At 36.8% G+C, this 9,382-nt stretch overlaps 1 pseudogene; it reads left to right on the top strand.

The window, feature by feature from the left end:
• LOC109725253 lies at positions 1,203 to 7,956 on the top strand (annotated as a pseudogene).

The following is a 9,382-nucleotide window of genomic DNA, read 5'->3' as shown; positions in this document are numbered from 1 at the left end:
GGACGACATTGGCAAGAGAAAGACCGTCAATCTTGATTTCATTGAGGACATAACAGAGAAGGTTCTATCGGTGCGACAATAGCTTTTCGCTGTCCAAAGTCGAGAAAAGAGTTTTGCTAATCTATGCCGTTGAGAATTAGGATTTGAGGTTCGCGACCACGTAGTTGCAGATTTTGCCGACGAAAGTAGTCAAACAGTTTTGGTTTAGAATTAGAAAAGTCTGAGTATATAGCATAAACAAAAACTGTTGTCTCATCGAAAAGGTTTTGTTATATTATCCTTGAAGTTGTTACTACTTGTTGTTGCCAAATACTCTTTTTGGGATAATAATAATGAAAAGCCCCCCTCACTTTTAGCCCGTCTCAATTAGCACCTGCATAAAAAATGACATCAATTACCCCTCAATACTTTGCCATTATCTCAAATAGGTCTGGGAATGTGGGATAATCATTGCATTCAACTATAAAACTTTGTAAAAACAAGTTTTTAGATGAAGTTACTTATAGATAATGCAATATATTTATATAAATTGAATAAAATTTCTCAATAAAATATTAATTTAATAATATAGATCTCTGTTTTATTTAAATTTTTATCTTTTTTTTTGACTTGCGGCTTAAATAAATATTGAGATATGGAACAATGTAATATGCCAACTCCTTGTAGTGAAGTTTTACAATGTAATTTGTTACATTTCCAAATTTTTTATTCTATTTGAGATGGTGACAAAATGCAGGGTGGTAATTGATGCAATTTTTAATGCAAGGGGGTAGTTAAGATAGGGGTTAAAGTGCAAGGGTGGCTTTTATAATTTAGGACACTTTGTTTGAACAAATTTTTTTGAAGGTCATAAAAGTTCTTTTCAACACATCTCCTTTTCAAATTTCAACACCATGCCAAGCATGCATTAAGCAAGCATTCTCATTTGTTTTCATCGGCGAGATAATTCATTTCTCTATTTAAAAAGATGGTTAGTGCAATTTTACTTTCACACATATCTTCACATCTTTTTCATCTATTATTTTTTGAGTTTTTCTTGTTACTCTTAACTGAATGTTTAGGGGTCCCATTTTTTATTTTGGTTAACATTCTTGTCAGATTTTTATTTTATTCTGTTATTTTAGTTCCTGGTAGTACACAAGAACTATAGTAGTATCTACGAATGCAAATATTCCTTTATTTTCTTCTTTGATGAGATTACTTTGATTAATCTTCAAAAAATAGATGATATACTATCGATGTCTTACATGTGTGTAGTGGTTCACACTTCCACTAATGCTATCTTTCTTTGTTGCTTTGTATCAAAAGGAACTTGTCCCTCATCTTAGGCTGTCGTGCAAGCCCATATTGATGTGAATTATGAAACATTTACCTCTTCTTTACTTTGGTTCTACTAATCTTTTGCCATTTTTTGAGGTACTGAAGGATGATAACTGACAGTTTTTTCTTCTTTTGATTACAGTGCGAGTTGTGTCTGGTTGGACCAATGAGATAACCTGGTGGTTTGATACTTCTTTCCCTTGTTTGCTTGCGAGGAATATAATATCAGACAAAGGACACTAAAGTTCTTCACCAAAATTCAATGAGTTGAGAAAGATATTAGTAAGTTACAATGGCACTTTTTATCATACATCATATTGACATATTCTTTTTCTATTGATCATATAATAGCATTTTTCTGTTGTTTTATTCTCAAACATGGATCGCCTAATCATTGCCACAGCTAGCAGCATGGCATGGCACAGCACCAAGGGCGTGCCAATGTCGACACCCCTCTTTATGCCAATGGCACTCTATTGGCACACTGGCATGCTTTGGCATGAATTTTTCTAATCAAGATTTCATGAAAAATTAGCTTTTAAGACTGTTTTAATATCTTTAACTGACTGTAAAAATTGCTCTAGTATTTTATCTCACACAATTTAGTAAAAATAGAGCCATAAATTTCTTAATAACCAAAGAAAATCATTTTATATGCATTATGAAAGTATATGCATGAATACAAGTAAAAAAAATTATATAAAACCAGTACCAAGGGTAAACTCACTGGATCTAAAATGATTAAAGAACTTTTTTATTGTATTTTTCAATAAAAGTTGCTCTCATTATGTAATGGAACTCACTTATTGCTCCAAATATTGGTAGATTTATAAGATTTACACATTGCAAGTATGGAAAAACTTTTGTATAAGTTTTTTACCTCAAAAAACTCATGAACCTCCAGGACTTTAAAAAAAGGAGCGTATTTTATATCGGCATGACCCTGTGCCAAGTGCCAGTATGGCCTTGGCACTATATAGCACGGGAGGCGCAAGTAATCCTTACTTTCAAAGTACCTAACGTTGTTAATGTGGCATTTCATTTGTGTGTAGTCAACTAGCTTTGAAGCCACAGCAGTACCTTTGCGAGGTCCCTTTGAAGATGTCATCTAAAATTGCACAGATCCCTCTTGTTAGTGGCCACCCTGAGGTGTACGAACCATGTGATGACTCATTTGCTTTGGTCGATGCACTTCTAGCAGATCGGTCAAGCCTTCTGGAGCACCAACCAAGGTTCTGCATGGAAATCGGTTATGGGAGCAGCTATGTAATTACATCTCTAGCCCTCGTGCTCAGCCCGTTAGGCTTTCAGGTGTATTTCTTTGCGACTGACATCAATCTGCATGCCGCTGAAGCGACTCGCGCAACACTCGAGGCACACGACGTGCATTCCGAGATAGTGGCTGCTGATATTGTGTCAGGCCTTCAGAGGCGACTTGCGGGTATGGTAGATGTGGTGGTTGTGAACTCTCCTTACGTGCCGACACCAGAGGAAGAAGTCGGTTGTGAAGGAATAACTGCTTCCTGGGCTGGAGGAGAGGACGGGCGAAAGGTGATTGATAAGATCCATCCAGTTGCTGACAAGCTGTTGTCGGACAAGGGTTGGCTCTACATGGTCACCCTCACTGCCAACAACCCTTCAGATATGTCACGCCCCGAGTCGGCCTCTTTGGTCGGATTCAGGCACGCCAACAGACTGCCGAACTGACAGGGTTTCCCCTGCACGCGGACAGAGTCTCCCTTGTACGTTCAAGGCGTCGCAATCAATACAAGTACAAGAGGTTCCAAACAGGAACAATTTTCAACAACGATTGCATAAGGAAGGTATCAAACAACATAACACATCCTATGTTATTACAATCATTCATCTTATCATTTTACATTGCATTTTTCATTACATTGATCCTCAACTTCCAAATATACAATCGATTTCTAAACATAATATTACAACATCGATTCTTTTCTTTTCTTTTCTTTAACCCTAAGAAGCCGACTCAAGGTGCTGCTATCTGGTCTCTGTGGTAGGGCGCTTACTACGGAGCTACGCCCTTTCCTCGCGTCGTCGCGCCGCTCGCGTGTGAACCTGTACCCCCAAAAAACAACAACACGGGGGTGAGACTATTGTCCATGAGTCCTCAGTGGTACATGACCATGGGAAAGACTCAACCCACCAGGTCCAAAGAGCACTGATGCACATGTCTAGTTGTTCAACAGTACATATTACATATTAACATCGGTCATACAATGTTCCTGCGCTCACAAATATGAAATTATGCAACTCTAGTCTTCTTTACCATTAGCCCTTTCTTTTAAAATTTTCTATTCTTTTATCATTATTCATTCTGTCTATACTTTTCTATTCATTTAATCTTTTGCTACATGGCACTCCGCCACTTAGGCGGCATTATATCACATTTCCGCATTCTTATAAACATTAAAAAGCCGTTTCTACTCATTGTCCATATCTTTCATTAATTGATACCATTCTTTTCCTAGGGTTCACCTTTAACCACTACGCACAACTATCGCCCCCACCCCCATATTCTCGGTCTTGTATGTTCAAATTATAATGAATAAACAAGAATCCTTTAACTACATTCATTGATCCTTTTTTGTTCTTTGATTCTTTAATTCTCCACTTCACCGCTACCCCTAGGCTTTCGCGCACATTAACTTCGACCTTCACACTTATTCACTCATCGGCATGACTCACGCAGCTAGGATCTCCTTCTGCGTTTACTCCTAACCGTGGATTTCAAACCTCCAGAACGCATTCGCCTCAGGTGGAGCTGACTGCCTCACTTTCTCTTCCCTCTCGAGCACCCCCTCGCGCAAACTCATAGCAAGTATGATTATCATATCATTACACTTCAAAGGATTTAGTAGTCTCACTCCCTCATCTTTACACTTAACTTTTATTGTTCTCTACATCAGTAACATTAGTTGCTAACCATCTACATATCATTCGTTTCTTTACACCCCATTGTCATTACTCTATAATTGTCATTCTTGATACACACTGTTCTTTTATTCCTAACAGCTATAACGTCTAGTCGTGTTTTCTGTCACATGTTTGCTAACTCTAGCATTATCCATTCACTGGTCGCCGGCATGAGCGGCACACGTTCATAGTAAGCATAGCATGCCGTGATTGGTCTACCCACAACAAGTATCGGCGGGTGTTGGGGTGTGCGTTCTATTGCAGTATTGTTAATTTGAAGTTCTGTACTGTTCCGCCCACAACACTGGAAGGACGGCAAGGGCAGGGAGGTGATTTAGATGGAATTTAAACAAAACAAACCCAACCAAAAAGGAGTGGACCCTAATTTAATAATGTTTGTGACTCATACCTAAAATCTAATAATCACTGTAGTTGTTTCGCCACTATCTTGTCGTTTTGCTTGTAAGACTGTCCTATTTAATGCTCATTATGAAAAATGTATAAACCCTGCTTCAATTAATGATGATTTAGTTTTTTGTTCGTTAGAACCTTTGCCATTGGATAATGCCTTTACTCATGCCCAACAATTACTATTTAAACAGGCTGGGGCGGCCTAAATTCCCTAGCCATATCTTTGTTTAATTCTTTTTTAATCAACAATTTGCTTTTGTCTTGTCTTGTCCTCTAGAATTCCGAGTATCAATTGAAGGATCCTTTCGAAAACTAATTTATCTTTCATATGCTGTCATAGCACAATGAAGAATTATTTAAGAGTATGTCTAATCAACATATAATACCAATACTATGATACTTCTATCAAATACAATATCATATTCAATTATCAATCCAATAATACATCATTTGAGTATTTAGATCACCAAAGTGATCATTTTAAGGCATAATATTATTATTTTCTTTACATACAAGATTTATATGTGCTTTTGTTTATGCCCACATCAAAACTACTATGTAACACATATATCGCAAAATATTCGGAAAGCTACTACTAGCTCTTATGTTCAATCATGCCACATTATATATTTTATTGTTTCATCCCATGGTTATTCATAAGCTATATAAAGACAATCTATAATGCATAATCCTATAATACTAAAATTTCCAACATCATGCATTCTACAGATCTTATTTAATAAAATACTCATTCCAAAATCAATTTTGGACATCTTATTAATCTCAAGATCTATAATATAAGTCATATTAATTGAAATTAAACACAAGCACAATTCATGCTATGCGTCTGGTCATCTATCTTATAATCCCATCTGTAAAATAAGCAATACTTTTACAAATGCATTCATAAATAGTCATACGTTATCATGCATCAAATAGTAAACATATACACTTTGCACGACGAAAAGCGACCCTAACGCTTCGGTGAGACACAACCCACCTCAATAACGCTTTCCGATTGCTTTGTCACGCTGCAAATCGCCTCTCCGTGGCATCCGTAACCCGGTTTGTCCGATCTTTTAGCGCGATCTACCGATCATCAGCTCCGATCCACGATGCCGAAAAATTAAGGTCTTGTTCAGTGCCACGTGCTCCAGATCCTGATCCCATGATTTATGAGTCGCCTCGGCTCAGGCGGACCCGAGACCTAAACGTACGTTTCTTAATAACTTCGTAAACGGCTCGTCGATTTCCGAACTGGCTTCGCCAACGGCTTCGTTTACTAGCAATTATCGAATACTGGAGGGTCAAAATGATATCAAACCTACTTTTTACACAAATCGGCCATTTTTGAGGCTCCTAAGATAGCACTATTGCAAGAATTCGTCATACAACATTAATTCATGCAATAGCCATCCATTTACATTCATAAGGATTCCTCTAAATCCATTCTTAGAGGATGAGAGTGTGAGAGTGTGTGAGAGATCATCATTATAAACCTAGCTCCCTACCAACTAAACCAATTAACCCAAATTAAACTGATTTAAACATACTAAAATGCATAACATTATAGGCTATTGAAACACTAAAGCATTAAGGATTAAACAAGACAAGGATAAACGTGGGGGTGGTCGGTTCCATAGCAGATCAAATCCTATGCTTTGAGAGAGTACTAAGGATCATCACCCTTAGTACGGAGCATTAGACACATCAAACTAAATCCACTAATTGGCGAGAGTAGCTTGCTTACATTAGGAGAGAATTCAGAGTGAGATGCGACCTAATCAACAGGACTAGCTGTGAGTGTGGTCGCAGTGTGTGTGATAATACAATCACATCGTGTTGGCGGTAAGAGGAGATTTTTCCTTTTCTTGTGAGATGTGAATAGAGAATGAGGAACAAGAAAGCCGCAAAGCCTATATATTACATTAGCGTATGAGAGCAATAGCGGCGATCTAGGGGCTGGCGATGACGCGCCGACCTTCCCACCACTACCGTAGAGAGTGGCCCGCCCTCCCGCCCCGATATCCGGATCGGGTTTAACAAACCATACATCCCATAATTCGCCCCCGCCTCTGAACCCGCCTCGCCGCCGACGACCCCGATCCCCGCGCAACTAAATATTTTTTATAAATTATAATATTATAATATTTGTAAAATATCAAATTAAATAATTTTTAATATATATTATATTATAAGTTTAATTACATATTATGGTAAATTAGAAAATAAATCACAATTAAAACAAAATTCAATATTTCAAATACATTGAATAGAGAGTAATAATCTTATTTTGATTTTAATTTTTTATAATATATTTATTGTTTCGGGACATAATTTTTTAAAAATACAAATGATATTCGGGGCGATTGGGTCGATCATGGCGCCGATTCGGGGCGGATGTCGGGGCGGTTGCAAAATTTTTCCCGTTTCCTTGGCCCAGAATCCGTTTATTTATCCTTTCGACCTGCTTACGTCGGGGCGGATCGTGGTGGAGCTCCAACACCGGTATCGTTTCATCCCTAATACATAAGAGAGGAAACTTGTCATCTCCAATTTTCCTATGTAAGCTTCCAATAAACACTAATTCACTCACAGGCAATTAAAAATCTGATATCTTTCGCCGGAGCTCCCAGAGTCATCGTTTGAGCTCAAATTGCTAGTCATATTCGTTTACAGTACTGAACAGAAAGTATACTTTATGTTTTCAGTTACGACCGTTGCTCACGAAAACGTATCCGAACTTAATTCTTATAGAATAGATTTCGGATTTTATTTTCTCCAACTTTACGGTGTCAAAAAAAATATGAAACTTTAATCTATCCGTCATAAAAATATTTCGTAATTATCCTCCAATTTTCATAAAATTTTCTGACACTGTGCATTTTCGATAATCTTATCCCTCCCTTTCAACAGAAATTATAATCTTTCTGTTTCATTTCGATTTAACACAAGTCATTATATACTTATAACTTTTTTCTCAAAAACCATAAAATTGTATCTCAGCATATTTTTATTTACTTGTATTATTTTGTATACAAAATCTGGTATATTACAAGATATTATGCCTCGTGATGAGAGAGAAAGTTATCTCTCGTATCATATTTACACGGTGTCAATACGAAGGAGAGCCTCCATGTTATCAAGCTTTTGGCGAGAGATTGTTCTAGTGGTGTAGCGGATGAGACAGGTGTTCGCCTCAGGGTACTGAGGTTTGGTTCTTCTACCGTTGCTTTTGCTTCTCTTCTTGGCAAACTAACAGGAATGAAAGTAGGCCGCACTTGATTTTCGCAAAAATCAAAATGGACTTACTTCAAGACTTGCAACATCGCATTGATGGTTAACCTCTTTGTTTTCGTTTCAGTATCTCTCAGGCAACTAATGTAGGCTCATTCCTCTATTTTGTTCATCAGTTTTTGGCATATATCCCAAAAATGAAAGAAGGAAGCATTTCTAGATGGCGCCGAGTAAAATGCACGGGAAAGGGTGATTGTTGATAGAACCTTGCCAATTTAAATCAGCACCAATCCTTGAGTTTAATTATTAGTGTCATGTAGAAAGGTATGATTTTTTGTCTTCATTTAAGATGATATATAAAATCTAAAAATATCTTAGGGATTAATTCTTCTTGGTCTTTGTAATTCTTTGCATGATTGGAGATTTTTTCCGCATGCTTTGACTTTCTTGTTTTGGTACAAAAAAAATGTGGAATACGCTCCTTTTATTGTCGCAATTCATGATGGAATCAAAGTTTCAATTATCATCTCTTCTAGCACAGGCTAATCATGACTATTTTAATGGCCGATGTGGCACGTTTTTAAGTTCAACGGTGTAGAAATATTCATATTAGATGAAAATTTAATAGAAAATTCTAATTAACATCAATAGTAAGACCAATACTTTCGAAATTTGAGTCATTTATCACTGCTTTTTATGAGATTTTCAATTTCAGTCATTTATTTTGAGGCTACTTGTTTACTAGACAAACGAAGTCAAAAAATTATGAAATTTGGTTTCTAGGTAGTTCCAACAGCGTAGATTAGGTCTAACTGAACCGATCGCTGAATCGGATGTCTCATTATTAAAAACAACTTACAAGTACGGGGGCTCCCGTACTTTCGAAAGTATAGGAGCTTATCTCTCTCTCTCTCTCTCTCTATATATATATATATATAGAGAGAGAGAGAGAGAGAGAGAGAGAGAGTTGAGCTAGAATACTATCGATAGCAAACCAGCACTTTTGCCACCCATATGCTTTCGATGATGGAGCCTCCAAATTGACGATTGGCACCATTGAACATGATCTATATCACTTGAAGTGTTTAGAAATCAAATTTCAACTTTTTTCGACATCATTTACCTAATGATCAAAGGGTTTCAAATTTTGTAATTTTAATGGTTGATATGAGGCGTTTTCTCGTTTAACGGCGTAAAGATATCCAAATCAATTGAATTTTTGTTAGAAAATTTTTTAAACTATTTAAAACAAGATCTATACTCTTGATCTTGATTATCAGACTCATATTATCATTTTTTTAAGAATATTCATTTTCGGCCTTTCAATTTTGTGTCCACTCGATGGATAAGATAACAATATCGAAAATATATGACATTTGATTTCTAAATACTTCAAATGGTATAGATCATATTCAATGGTGCCCATCGTCAATTTAGAGGCTCCATCATCGAAAACAAATGGGTGGCAAAAGTA

Source organism: Ananas comosus, linkage group 19 (assembly GCF_001540865.1).
Source record: "Ananas comosus cultivar F153 linkage group 19, ASM154086v1, whole genome shotgun sequence".
Classification (NCBI taxonomy): Eukaryota; Viridiplantae; Streptophyta; class Magnoliopsida; order Poales; family Bromeliaceae; genus Ananas; species Ananas comosus.
Note: the sequence above shows the minus strand (reverse complement) of the source record. Positions and strands in the feature narration are given on the sequence as shown.